Genomic DNA, 15240 nt, shown 5'->3' with positions numbered 1-15240 from the left:
AAAAACTAAGCAAAGAATCAAAGGCTTTGAATGCCATACTCGACGAGTTGGACCTCTTAGATATATATAGAACACTACACCCCAGAACCAAAGAATACTCATTCTATTCTAATGCCCATGGAACATTTTCAAGAATAGACCATGTTCTGGGACACAAAACAGGTCTCAGCCGATACCAAAAGATTGAAATTATCCCCTGCATATTCTCAGACCACAATGCTCTGAAATTGGAACTCAACCACAAGGAAAAATTTGGAAGAAACTCAAACACTTGGAGACTAAGAACCATCCTGCTCAGGAATGACTCGATAAACCAGGAAATCAAAAATCAAATTAAACAATTTATGGAGACCAATGAGAATGAAAATACAACAGTCCAAAACCTATGGGATACTGCAAAGGCAGTCCTAAGGGGGAAATACATAGCCATCCAAGCCTCACTCAAAAGAATAGAAAAATCTAAAATGCAGTTTTTATATTCTCACCTCAAGAAGCTGGAACAGCAACAGAGGGACAGGCCTAATCCACGCACGAGGAAGCAGTTGACCAAAATTAAAGCTGAAATCAATAAAGCAGAAACCAGAAGTACAGTAGAGCAGATCAACAGGACTAGAAGCTGGTTCTTGGAGAGAATCAATAAAATTGACAGACCACTGGCAAGACTTATCCAAAAGAAAAGAGAAAGGACCCAGATTATTAAAATTATGAATGAAAAAGGAGAGGTCACGACGAACACCATTGAAATTGGAAGGATTATTAGAAATTTTTATCAACAGCTAAGCAATCTGGAAGAGATGGAATCCTTCCTGGAAACCTATAAACTACCAAGATTGAAACAGGAAGAAATTGATTTCTTAAACAGGCCAATTAATTATGAAGAAATTGAGTCAGTGATAAACAACCTTCCAAATAACAAAACTCCAGGCCCGGACGGTTTTCCTGGGGAATTCTACCAAACATTCAAAGAAGAAATAATACCTATTCTCCTAAAGCTATTTCAAAAAATAGAAACAGAAGGAAAGCTACCAAACTCATTCTATGAGGCCAATATTACCTTGATCCCCAAACCAGGCAAAGACCCCCTCAAAAAGGAGAATTACAGACCGATTTCCCTAATGAATATGGACGCCAAAATCCTCAACAAGATACTTGCTAATAGAATCCAACAGTTCATTAAAAGGATTATCCACCACAATCAAGTGGGATTCATACCTGGGATGCAAGCGTGGTTCAATATTCGCAAATCAATCAGTGTGATACATCATATCAACAAGAAAAGACTCAAGAACCATATGATCCTCTCAATCGATGCCGAAAAAGCATTTGACAAAATACAGCATCCTTTCCTGATTAAAACCCTTCAGAGTGTAGGAATAGAAGGTACATTTCTCAATCTCATAAAAGCCATCTATGAAAAGCCTACTGCAAATATTATTCTCAATGGGGAAAGCTGGAAGCCTTTCCCTTAAGATCAGGAACACGACAAGGATGCCCACTCTCGCCACTATTATTCAACATAGTACTAGAAGTCCTTGCAACAGGAATCAGACAACAAAAAGGGATCAAAGGTATTCAAATCGGCAAAGAAGAAGTCAAAATGTCTCTCTTCGCAGACGACATGATACTCTATATGGAAAACCCAAAAGAAGCCACTCCCAAACTATTAGAAGTTATAGAGCAATTCAGTAACGTGGCAGGATACAAAATCAATGCTCAGAAATCAGGTGCATTTCTGTACACGAATAACGAGAACGAAGAAAGAGAAATCAGGGAATCCATCCCATTTACAATAGCACCAAAAACCATACGTTACCTTGGAATTAACTTAACCAGAGACGTAAAGGACCTTTATTCTAGAAACTATAAATCACTCTTAAAAGACATTGAGGAAGACATAAAAAGATGGAAAGATATTCCATGCTCATGGATCGGAAGAATTAACATAGTTAAAATGTCCATGCTACCCAGAGCAATCTACACTTTCAATGCTATCCCGATCAAAATACCGAGAACGTTTTTCAAAGAACTGGAACAAATAGTCCTTAAATTTGTATGGAACCAGAAAAGACCCCGAATCTCCAAGGAACTGTTGAAAAGGAAAAACAAAGCTGGGGGCATCACAATGCCGGATTTCGAGCTGTACTACAAAGCTGTGATCACAAAGACAGCATGGTACTGGCACAAAAACAGACACATAGACCAATGGAACAGAATAGAGAGCCCAGAAATGGACCCTCAGCTCTTTGGGCAACTAATATTTGATAAAGCAGGAAAAAACATCCGGTGGGAAAAAGACAGTCTCTTCAATAAATGGTGCTGGGAAAATTGGACAGCTACATGCAAAAGAATGAAACTTGACCACTCTCTCACACCATACACAAAAATAAACTCCAAATGGATGAAAGACCTCGATGTGAGACAGGAATCCATCAAAATTCTAGAGGAGAACATAGGCAGCAACCTCTACGACATCGGCCAAAGCAACCTTTTTCATGATACATCCCCAAAGGCAAGAGAAACAAAAGACAAAATGAATTTATGGGACTTCATCAAGATTAAAAGTTTCTGCACAGCCAAGGAAACAGTCAGAAAAACTAAGAGGCAGCCCACGAAATGGGAGAAGATATTTGCAAATGACACTACAGATAAAGGACTGGTATCCAAGATCTACAAAGAACTTCTCAAACTCAATACACAAGAAACAAATAAACAAATCAAAAAATGGGCAGAAGATATGAACAGACACTTTTCCAATGAAGACATACAAATGGCTAACAGACACATGAAAAAATGTTCAAAATCATTAGTCATCAAGGAAATTCAAATCAAAACCACACTGAGATACCACCTTACGCCAGTTAGAATGGCAAAAATAGACAAGGCAAGAAACAACAATTGTTGGAGAGGATGTGGAGAAAGGGGATCCCTCCTACATTGTTGGTGGGAATGCAAGTTGGTACAGCCACTCTGGAAAACAGTGTGGAGGTCCCTTAAAAAGTTAAAAATTGAGCTACCCTATGATCCAGCCATTGCACTACTGGGTGTTTACCCCAAAGATACAGACGTAGTGAAGAGAAGGGCCATATGCACCCCAATGTTCATAGCAGCAATGTCCGCAATAGCTAAATCGTGGAAGGAGCCGAGATGCCCTTCAACAGATGACTAGATTAAGAAGTTGTGGTCCATATATACAATGGAATATTACTCAGCAATCAGAAAGAACGAGTTCTCAACATTTGCTACAACATGGACGGCACTGGAGGAGATAATGCTTAGTGAAATAAGTCAAGCAGAGAAAGACAACTATCATATGATTTCTCTCATCTATGGAACATAAGAACTAGAATGATCAGTAGGGGAAGAAAGAGATAAAGAAAGGGGGGGTAATCAGAAGGGGGAATGAAACATGAGAGACTATGGAATATGAGAAACAAACTGAGGGCTACAGAGGGGAGGGGGGTGGGGGAATGGGATAGACCGGTGATGGGTAGTAAGGAGGGCACATATTGCATGGTGCACTGGGTGTTATACACAACTAATGAATCATCGAGCCTTACATCGAAAACCGGGGATGTACTGTATGGTGACTAACATAATATAATAAAAAATCATTATTAAAAAAAAAAAAGAAGAAGTTGGACAAACTGAAATCACTGGACCAATCAGAGATTTGAGATCATAGAACAAACAATTACTGCAAAATCATACACAGGCTAATGGAGACTCATAGCAGAGATCGACTTACCCTAAGTCACTGGAGCCATAAACTGGTAGGAACACCTAAATGGTAATTTTGACAAATTGCTGATGGCTGAATGTGGACTAGCATGAAAGCTAGAAACTCCTGGGGGCCACGCTTTCATGGTTTTATCTCTTGTAAAGAGGTAGGTTACCTACTATATTCTCCCAGTAAAGAGCCAAGAAAAATCCGCTCTTGTCTCTGAAAAGGGAAAGGGAAAAGCAACCATTTTGAAGTACACCAAGATAATTCTCCGTAAGGAAGCCCTGCTCTGCAGTTTATCCCACCTAGGACATTTATCCCATTCTAGCCACCTCTAGTCTTCTTGTCTTACATAAGACTGGAAGGGGGTAGGGAGGCTAAGAAATACTTGTAAAGGTCAGAGCCTGGAGAATACAGACCCACTAGAAAACTGAGATTCAAATATAAGATTACGGAATGCTTCCCTCCCCCCATACCTTACCACCACATTAACAGAACCCCAACATAATGACAGTTGATAACAGCTAGAAAAGCTACAAGGCACAGACTTTATTTAAAGAAAAGTCCTTCAGGATATACTGAGACAACAGGAGAAACAAAGGAAAAAGACATTAGGGGAACCTGAAGCCTCGGGCGCCTGTAGCTACTGCAGACTTAAAACAGAGCCAAGTGCTGTGCAGACTGATGTAAAACCGCAGACTAAGGACGGTTTATCTCAGTCCCTATGACCCAAAGTCTGGCTTCTAAGAAAAATGTACAAGACATGTTAAAGAAATTGAATCAACAATTAACAACCTTTCCATTCACTGGTGAATCCTACCAAACATTTAAGTAAGAAATTACCCCCCAATTCTCCACAATATATCTCATAAAATAGAAACAGAGAATACTTCCTGACTCATTTTGTGATGCAATCATTACTCCAATACCAAAACAGATAAAAACATTAAGAAAAAGGAAAACTACAGACCAAAATCTTTCATGTACATGGATACAAACATCGTCAATAAAATATTACAAGACAGATATGATCATGGGGCTGACTGCAGATTTCAGCGGAGTGGGATCAAGCCAGCACTCTCCAGTCTGTTTGTTTGTTTAAATCAAACTTCACTGTGTGTAATCAGCAGAGGGCTTATTCAAAATGAAGAGTCCAAGATCATTTCCAGATGTGAAGTCAGTGGTACTGCAGTGGAGCCCAGGAATTTATAACCATAATGCTCTCAAGTGATTTTAACACAGATGGTCATGGACCATGTGAGGAGTGCACGGAGGCATTGGAGGTGCAATTTTTAAATGTTCTGGTGGAGTAGAAAGAGAGGAAACATGTGTGTGAGGAGAAAATCAAAGTATTACCAGCACAAGAGTCCCCTTGGTAGGCAATAGAGTTTTCTTTTTTCTTTTTTTTTTTTTCAAATTTATTTATTTGACAGAGAGAGACAGCCTGCGAGAGAGGGAACACAAGCAGGGGGAGTGGGAGAGGAAGAAGCAGGCTCCTAGCAGAGAAGCCCGATGTGGGGCTCAATCCCAGAACGCTGGGATCACGCCCTGAGCCGAAGGCAGACGCTTAATGACTGTGGCGCCCCGGCAATAGAGTTTTCTTAAAAAATTATCTCCCTAGGAAGCAGAAGGCAAAACCCAGAGGCTTTAAAATCTGGAAATAGAATGAAATGAAGCAATAAAAAAATAGGTATGTCGATATGCCAGAGAAATAAACAAGACTGGGTGGGAGTATGTAGGGAAAAGGTAGGGTGACTTTTCAAAGGTTAGCACTTACAGGAAAAGATGATGAGTGGGAAATTAAGAATGGTGATAGAGAGACTTTTAAGACCTGAGTTGTTAGTCAATTCTAATTTGTGTTGCTGCTGACATGAAAATGCCTTCTGACTCTCCAGACCTTCACTAAAATCTAGTTTGTCTACAGGAGATACAACAGTGATTAACGGGATGGGTAGCTGAATGGAAGGGTGATCTCCTTTCATGAGTTTCTCCAAGGAGCTTAATGGTGTCTGGGTGGTTCACACTATGATTTCTGTTGGTAGACAGTGGTCTACAGGACAAAGAAGTGCAATCAAGTGATAGCAAGGGAAACTGATTCAGGGGTCATAGAGGGATAACCTTCCTTTTCCCTTACTATTAGAAAATTGATAATTCAAATACACATTTGTTCATCCATTCAATAAATATGGACTATAAGACAATGGTACTCTGTGTATAATGAATTATAAAAAGGAGAAAAAATAGCCACAGTCCTTGTCTTTATGGATCTTGCAGTATAGTGAGGAAGATAAAAGTAAATTGAATAATCCTACAAATCTAATATAACTTTTTGAGGTCCTAGGGAGATGAGTCACATACCATTGTAAGAGTCATTAATAAGGGAAGAAGATCTAATGTGGGTGATGAGATAGATTTTCTAGATAATTAAACTGAGTGTTGAAGGGTGAGTAAGAGTTAAATGGGGTTAATATCTTAGCCCAGTGTCAGTGACAGGAGTAACTGAAATACCATGTGAAAAACTTCAGGCCATGGCTTATTACCTTGATTCTAAGACAGTATGAATGAAAAGACACATTGACTTAACAATAGCTTTGTGGGGGAATAAAGAAATATGACCACCTACACGCACACATCATGTAAGGTGCAAGTTCATGTCTGAAATATTAAAAGGCTGGAACCCTGAGGCAACAGGATTCTTTACATTCCAAGCCTAGCACATGCCTGCAACAAGTATTTGTAAAATAAATTCATATCTGCCCCTCTTCTGTTTTTCTTTTTTCTTTCCTTTCTTTCAGGTGTTATTATGCCACTTTGCTTGTCAGACACGCTGATATTTAAAGATATACATATTCCTTCTTCATAGAGTATTTTTGTTTCAAAAGATGTATGGGAAAGGTAATGGATCATACTTGAGAAATGAATGCATAACAATGAAATTTTAGGCATTTCTATTAGAACCTTTTTGAGATAAGGGTCTTCCCAGACATCTTTGAATCGGAATATGTAAAACACAACTGTGTAAGGCATGAAAACTGGAGTTATTTTTTAAAAATCACTTATTTAACAATAATAGTTCATTATCAAGTCACTGTCCAATGCAGGTAGACAAGGCAGTGCTCTTTTCTATACAGTCTCTCAGGGACCTCACTGCATCTTCTATGACTGCTCTCTCATAGTTTCTTGCAGTCCTCTCTATTCAGGAATAGTGTAGAAAGACTTCATAATAGAGATATTTAAAGGCCAGTGTGGCAAGAGATAAACATCAATTCTGCTCACATTCCATAAGCCAGTACTTGGTTTCATGGCCACATCTAATTGCACATTTATACCAAGATTGCCTTGGAGCCAAAGCCTAATTTCTGTCCATAAACAAAGCAGAACTAACTGGCCCATGTGCAAATGGATTCTACAACAGGGATTGTGAACACAGACTCTAAGGAAAACTCCACGATCCCCATGTCTTGGGTGTTCCTCCCTTTGTGGAATCCTCTCCCCTTCGACTATGGGAAAGACTTAATCTGATCAGTAAAATATGGCAAAGCTGATAGAATGTCACTCCCATGACCATTTTACACTATATAAAACTCTGCCATATTAGTGAACTCATTCTTTCGCCCTTTCCAGCTTTGTTATGAGAGGGCCTATGGGGAAGGTCAAGTGGCAAGGAACTGCTGGTGGCTCCAGGGGCTGGAACAAGGCTCTGGATGCTAGCCAGCAAGAAACCAAGGCCCTAAATCTAGCAGCTACAAGGAAATGAATTCTGCCAACAGCATGAGTGAGCTTAAAAGCAGATGCTTCCCCAATTGAGCCTTCGAATGAAAACACAGTCCAGCTAACACTTTGATGCACCCTGGTGAGACCCTAAACTGAGGACCAGCTAAGCTGAGCCTAGATGCCTAAGCCACAGAGCTCGTGAGATCATAAATTTTGTTGTTTTAAGCAGCTAAGTTTGTGGTAGTTTGTACCAATAGAAAATTAATATAAAAACCTCATTTGCTCCTCTGTCCGAGTTATGCCACTACAACATGAGTCAAGAATCTTAATCTTTAAAACTTTACTGTCCAAAATGGGTTTGACAATGGGCAGACTACATGTCAATTCCTATTTCACAGTCCTCCAGAAAGGGGCCTCCCAGCATCTGCTATGCTAATCATCTTCCCATACTGATAATGTTTTCTTCTTGCCAAATTTACTAGATAAACACTTAGCTTTTTTATCTGTGCAAGTTCATGCCTGACTGGATCTTAAATTTATAAACATCATTCCAAACTTCACACAGATGGAACATGAGAAAAGATGGTAAATGAACAGAAATAAGCAGAATTCTTATTCAAATTCCTAAGGAGCAGAACAGTATGGAACCTTGTGGCTGCCAATCCCATACACCCTAGACTGCTAGGGCAAGGAGCACTTGGATACATTCCCTTCTCTCTGGCCAGAATATCAGGTCCTTGGAGAGTAGAGAAATGCTCAGAAGCAGCCCGAAGTAGTGCTTTGAACTGCTGGACTCTTCAGCCACCCGGAACAACTGACAGATGGAGCAGGTTATGGAGCCAGGTGGTGAGGCTGAGCTGAAATCTAGCTGCCCGCCCATCAGCCCATCCTTCTGTTGCTCTGGGATGTCCCACAGGAACCCAGGTAGCAGCGGGGAATTGAAAGAATGGGAAACACCTTAGCAATAGCTTCTAAGACAGCTCACAAAGCACAGCCAGTATTTGAGAATGTGATCCAACTGCCCCTCTTGCTTTGCAAAAACAAGATCAGGTACTTCCCCACAATAGGGAGAGGGAGCTGCCCCAGACTATGGAGGAGAAGCTGGCCATATGTCGGCTTCATCCATGAAATCACCATCTCAACCAAATAAAAGGTACTGAAACACCTATAATGCACCTCTTTACTCAGAAAACAAAGAGTCTTGGTATCTAGTCAATACCATCTCATCCACCTCTATCAATACAATTCCCAGCTTTAATTTACCTCTTCTTTTGCTGCTTCTCACCCACCAAAACATGACATGAATCTTGAAATGTTTCTCTATACTTTATACCTTATCCTTTCATTTTCCCTCTGGTCACATCTTCAACTTTACAAAAACAAGAAATACGCACACACATACCTCTGCCATTTGGAAATATATATTCCTAGAAAGGAAGTGCAAAATTAAAGAGTAGAAATACATATTAAAATTTTAACTTGAGAAAAAAATATCTGCCAATGTAGATAAACTGTAAAAAGAACTAAAAAATAGTTCCTGGAAAAAAAAAATCACCCTCATCTTGCATACAAATCAGCAATGTTTATTGAGCACCCACTATACTCAAGTTTCTAAGCTTGAAGCCAAAGAAAATATAAATGTATTAAAATTGCAAATTCTCTCCTTAAAAGTTTATCATTTGTTTTGGGAGCTAAGAAAAAGAGATTGGAATTACACCACAGTATATATTGTAGAGTGTGTCATCATTTATAAATCATTTTTAAATTTGTAATCTTGGTTAATCCTTAGATAAAGTTTGCCTTCTAAATAGCTAAATCTTTGTCTTGTTAACACTGAGAAGAAAAAACGTGTCTCAGATTGTGGTCCGTTGAAGGTCACCCAGCAAATAAGCCCTTGAGCTGAATCTTAAACACAGTTCTTCAAGCCCCAAATTCAATGCCCTTATTACCTTATACATCTGTCTCTAAATGAAACAAACTCCCAAGTGTCAAGGATGTCCACAAATGGAGGAAACTACATAGAATCCCATAAACAAGTTTGTCAGAAGGGATATGGAATGTGAGCCTGGCCCTGCAACTTCAGCAGACAGGGCAACAGGGAGAAGCTCTGGGTTAGAGAAATGTTGGCTGAGAGCAAAGGCTTAGAAGCATGAATGAGAATGTAAGAAGGGCCCTGTATTTACAAGTTACTGAATATCTCCTTCATTTCTCACTTATGATTATTTTCCACATGTATAAACTTAGAAAACATCTGCAGTGCAGGAATTTTTTCTTCTTTGAGGTGTGGTGGCAATAAGGTGGGGGGGTGGGATGTTCAGCAGCAACCCCTGTGTCTCTAGAAGGCAGCAGTTATATAAGTGAGCTTGCTCCAAACAGCCTGAGGTCAGATCTCATTTCCATCACTAGCTACATGTGTAACCTTGCAAAAATTGCACCAGTTTCATTATCTATTAAATGGAGATTCTGGGAGTACCCAACTTAAATGACTTTTGTGAGCATTCAAGGAGTTATCTCTTCTAAAGCACTCATCAAGTAGGTGCTCAAGTAAATACTGAGTTTGGATCCGCCCAAGCATCCTCTATTTTCCTGCAACAATCATCAAACAATCCAACCTAGAACCATTAAAGCAGGAAAGATTGAAAACATGCCCTAGGGCCTGGTTCTGGGCAGCAGGCTCATAGTTCTAACAACAGCAGAGAGCGCTGGAAATGCCCAGCTGCTATAGATCAGTTGCTCTGGAGCTGTAATAGATTCTAACCAAGCCAAATCTTACAGATCTAATTAGAAAGCATAGTTTTATGGCCCCAAAGAGTAGATGATTCATATACATTATATTTATGTGTTTTTCACAGCAGTCATAAAAATTAATGGAAAATATTTCTTCAGCATCCAAAACAGCGTTTTGCTCTTTATTTCACCTAAACATTTAGTATTGATATAAAGAACTTGGTTCTACATATTTTATTTATTTTGTATTTTGAATGCTTCTAATTTATAAGTGATTCAATGATCTGGTTTTGTTTTGTTTTGCTTTTCTTTTTTCTTTTCTTTTTTTTTTTTTTTGGATGTATGAGCAAATGCAGCCCTTGACTTTCACAGATGTTCTCTATTTTTTATGATTTCTACTTTAGTGGTAAAAGTCAGGAAAATTCCTTAAAAATTAGCACACACTAAGACCACTGACACTTAGATTAGGTATAAGAAAGTCTCTTAGCATTTGTTACATTGTGAATATTCTGAAAATTGAACTAAATATCAAATGAATAACAAAGGGAAGGTAGAAAGAAGAGATGGAGCATAGATACAATGACCATATTGTCTTAACTAAAATTAAAAATGATAAATCATTCTAACTTGATAATTTATCAGTAAAAAACTCACAATGACATAATAAGAACATCAACTTTATGTATTCAGCATATCACCAGAATATTAAAAAAAATAATTTCTTAAAAATATATTTTTAGAGGTATATATTAGTTAAGATAATCTCTGGAGTCTTGTTTGCTCAGATAAAACATATAATTGATGTAAGAAAGTAGGCTGGGAAGTATAAGGCCTGTGATGCTCCGTGCCTGGTGATTTATACACATTATTTCAATTAATTTCCCTACAAACCTGAGAAATGGTTAGTTCCAGTTCCATATTAGTTCCAATTTCCAAATAATCTTACTGTGATTCATAAAGAAGTAATTTCCCCCAAACCCACATCAAACAAAAAGAAGTATGAATATTGAAGCCCAAGTGTTTCTAATGATAGAACCTGCCCATTTGCCCCTGTTGACTGTTGTCACCCAAGAACCAAGAAAAGTCACAAGCATTCCTGGAAGGAGCACATGCTCTGTTCTTCATTCCTTCTAACCTAGTGCTTTCCCACTGCCTACTCTGGCCTAGGATAAGACCTCAGTCCCAAAGACAACTTGTTTTTTCTGCTTATCTCCATCATTACTTATGAGGTTAAAAAATAGGGGAGGGGGCGCCTGGGTAGCGCAGTCATTAAAGTGTCTGCCTTCGGCTCAGGGCGTAATCCTGGCATCCCAGGATCGAGTCCCACATCAGGCTCCTCTGCTGGAAGCCTGCTTCTTCCTCTCCCACTCCCCCTGCTGTGTTCCCTCTCTCGCTGGCTGTCTCTCTGTCACATAAATAATAAATAAAATCTTTAAAAAAAAAAATAGGGGAGATTCTGGAAAATTCCCCCACTTCATTATGAGCTACTGAATAAAATTCAGAATAGTAGAAAAGGATTTATACAGGTATGTTTGAATATGTAAACTTGTAGGCACATAAAAACATAATCACAGGGAAGAAGTAGGAAGACGGTGTAGAGAGTGGAATAGGAGGATCCTGAGCTCATGTCATGTCATGAACACATTGAGATAACACCTACATCTACATAACTACCTTGGAAAATGACCTGAAGCTGTCCAGAACAGATATTCCATAGCTGGTCACAGAGAGGAAGCCACATTTTGAAAAGGGGAGGAGAGGTGAAGACACAGTTGGGAACCAAATCCCTGGCACAGCTAACTACAAACAGGAGGGATATCAAAGCACAAAGGAATGAGAAGAACAGATGCCACACCAAGCACATCCAGTACTAGAGATCTGCACTGGGAAGACAGTCCCCATAACATCTGGCTTTGAAAACCAGAGGGGCTTAACTCCAGGAGCTTTTAAAATCTCTAAGGCTTAATTCTGGGAGTTTTAAAAATCAACATGCTTAACTCTGGGAGAGCAGGAGGGTGATGGGAAACTGAGTCCCAACCCTTAAAGAGGCAGTTTACAGGAAAACTCAGCCCAGAGGTAGCACTGAAGCAGCAATTTGAATAGCACCTGAGGTATATGTGAAGGAGATTTATTGACAATCTTAGAATATGTGCTGGGGGGCGGGGATCTGCAAGAGATTTCTCTGGGAATAAAAGTGTTGGTAAAACCATTTCTGTCCCCTCTGCAAGCCTAGATAGTCAGATGCTTGTGGGAGCCGGTGCTAACACTCTTCATCCACTTTGCCACTACTACATGCTCCACCCATATGTTCCCCTATGGTCACCCACCAACCCACCCACCTCAGGAGGTGTTCCTTCAAAGGGCTCCTACCCTACCACATATGACATGCAGCACCAGCCAAGACCAGTGCCACTCCAGAGTGACTCCTGCCCAGGGGAGAAGGGAGGTAATCCCACACAACAGTGCACACTACCAACAGCTAGGCTGACTCCTGGCCCCACCTACCCATGAACCTATAGCAGGTACAGCTGGGCCTCTCAGCAGCATGGGGAGCAAACCCTGCCTGGTTTGCCCACAGAAGGTAAAGCCGGCTAAGCTGAAGACAACTATTGCTCAGCCACAATAGAAGAATGCATGCAGTCCACACAGGGGACACCCACAGAATACACAGTTCTGGTGACCAGGGGGGATTGTGCTACAAGGCACCACAGGATCTCTTCTACACAAGGCCATTACTTTCAAGACCAGGAGACATAGCTCACTTACCTATACATGGAAACAAACACAAAGTTAGACAAATCAGGAGTTAGACAAAATGAGGAAATGGAGGAATATGTCCCAAATGAAAGAACAAGACAAAAATCAGAGTAAAAGAGTGAAATGAATTGGAAATAAGCAATATAACCGAAAAAGAGTCAAAAGTAATAGTTGTAAAGACACTCGACTTGACAGTAGAGTGAATGAGTTCAGTGACTATTTCAACAAAGAGATAGAAAATACTTAAAAAGGACCAGCCAGAGCTGAAGAACTCAATACCTGAAATGAAATGAAAAATATACTAGAAGGGGCATTTGGGTGACTCAGTTGGTTAAGCATCTGACTCTTGATTTTAGCTCAGGTCATGATCTCAGGGTCATGAGATCAAACCCTTCATTGAGCTCTATGTTGAGCATGGAGCCTGCTTAAGATTCTGTCTCTCTTCCTCTCCCTTTGCCCCTCCCTCTTTCAAAAAAATACACTAGAAGGAATAAACAGCAGATTCAAGGATGTAGAAGAATGGATCAGCAATCTAGAAGACAAGGTAATGGAAAACTACCAAACTGAAGAGCGAAAAGAGACAATAATAATAATAATAATAATAATAATAATAATAATAATAATAATGAAAGAGAATAGATTAAGGGAACTCTGTGACATCATAACAACTTTCATATTAAAGGAATCCCAGAAGGAGAGGAGGGAGAGAAGGGAGCAGAAAACTTATACGAAGAAATAATACCTGAAAACTTCCCTCATCTGGAAAGGAGGGATCCAGATCCAGATACACAGAGGGTCCCTAACTAGCTTAACCTAACAGGGTCCACACCAAGACACATAATAATTAAAATGGCAAAAAATAATGATAATGATAATACAGAGAATTTTAAAAGTAGCACAAGAGAAGAAAAGAGTTACATACAAGGGAAACCCCATAAGTCTATCAGCTGATTTTTCAGCAGAAGTATTGCAGGACAGAAGTCAGTGGCATGATATATGCAAAGTGCTGAAAGGAAAAAAAAAATTTACAAACCAAAATACTGCACCCAGCAGGATTATCATTCAAAATTGAGAGAGAAATAAAGAATTTTCTAGACATATAAAAGTTAAAGGAGTTCATCACCACTAAACCAGCCTTACATGAAATATTATGAAAGGAAAAAATTTCAAAGGTAAAAGCAAACATATAGTAAAGATAGTAAATCAGTCACTTATAAAGTCAGTATGGAGTTTAAAATACAAAAGTGGTAAAATTTATTATATCTACAAAAATTAGTCAAGGAATATACAAAATTAAAAAATTATAAAATATGACATTATAAACATAAAATGTGGAGGAGTGAGTAAAAATTTAGTGCTTATTGGGGCGCCTGGGTGGCTCCGTCATTGGGCGTCTGCCTTTGGCTCAGGGCGTGATCCTGGAGTTTCAGGATCGAGCCCCACGTCAGGGTCTTCCACTGGGAGCCTGCATCTTCCTCTCCCACTCCCCCTGCTTGTCTTCCCGCTCTCACTGGCTGTCTCTCTGTTGAATGAATAAATAAAATATTAAAAAAAAATTTAGTGCTTATGGAATGTGTTCAAATTTAAGGACCTTCAACCTACTACAGACTCTTATCCACATAGGACATTATATTTGACCCCAACGGTAACCACAGATTAAAAACTTATAATAGATAGGGGTACCTGGGTGGCTCAGTCGTTAAGCGTCTGCCTTCGGCTCAGGGCGTGATCTCGGCGTTATGGGATCAACCCCTGCACCAGGCTCTTCTGGGAGCCTGCTTCTTCCTCTCCTACTCCCCCTGCTTGTGTTCCGTCTCTCTCTGGCTATCTCTCTCTGTCAAATAAATAAATAAAATCTTTAAAAAAACAAAAAACTTATAATAGATATACAAAAATAAAGAGAAATGAATCCAAGTATAATACTAAAGAAAGCCATCAAACTGCAAAAGGGAAAAGAGCAAGAGAAGAAGTAAGGAATGGAGAAAAACTACAAGAACAACCAGAAAACAATTCACAAAATGGCAATATGTACATAGCTATCAATAATTACTTTGAATGTAAGTGGACTAAATGCTCCAATCAAAAGACATAGGGTGACTGAAAGGATAAAAAACTAGACCTATCTATATGCTCCTTACAAGATACTCACCTCAGATCTAAAGACACATACAGACTAAAAGTAAAGGAATGGAAAAAGATATTCCATGCAAATGAAAGTGAAAGGAAAAAAAGCCAAGGTAACAATACTTTTATCAGACAGAGGAGACTTTAAAACAGACTCTGTCAAGAGACAAAGAAGGGCATTACATAATGATAAAGAG

The 15240-nt window shown here is 39.4% G+C and overlaps 1 long non-coding RNA gene across 1 annotated transcript in view; it reads right to left on the bottom strand.

The window, feature by feature from the left end:
• Window positions 1-13569: 13569 nt before the first annotated feature.
• The window catches only part of LOC123777439 (uncharacterized), a 97067-nt gene continuing 95396 nt past the window's right edge, over window positions 13570-15240 (bottom strand). Inside the window, exons 4-5 of the long non-coding RNA XR_006775647.2 lie at window positions 14603-14753; window positions 13570-14441 (exon numbers count right to left, since the gene is read on the bottom strand). This is a non-coding gene — a long non-coding RNA (uncharacterized LOC123777439). The remainder of the gene's footprint in view (window positions 14442-14602; window positions 14754-15240) is intronic.

This window comes from Ursus americanus, chromosome 13, assembly GCF_024610735.1.
Source record: "Ursus americanus isolate L20-20 chromosome 13, mUrsAme1.1.p, whole genome shotgun sequence".
In the NCBI taxonomy this organism is placed as follows: Eukaryota; Metazoa; Chordata; class Mammalia; order Carnivora; family Ursidae; genus Ursus; species Ursus americanus.
Note: the sequence above shows the minus strand (reverse complement) of the source record. Positions and strands in the feature narration are given on the sequence as shown.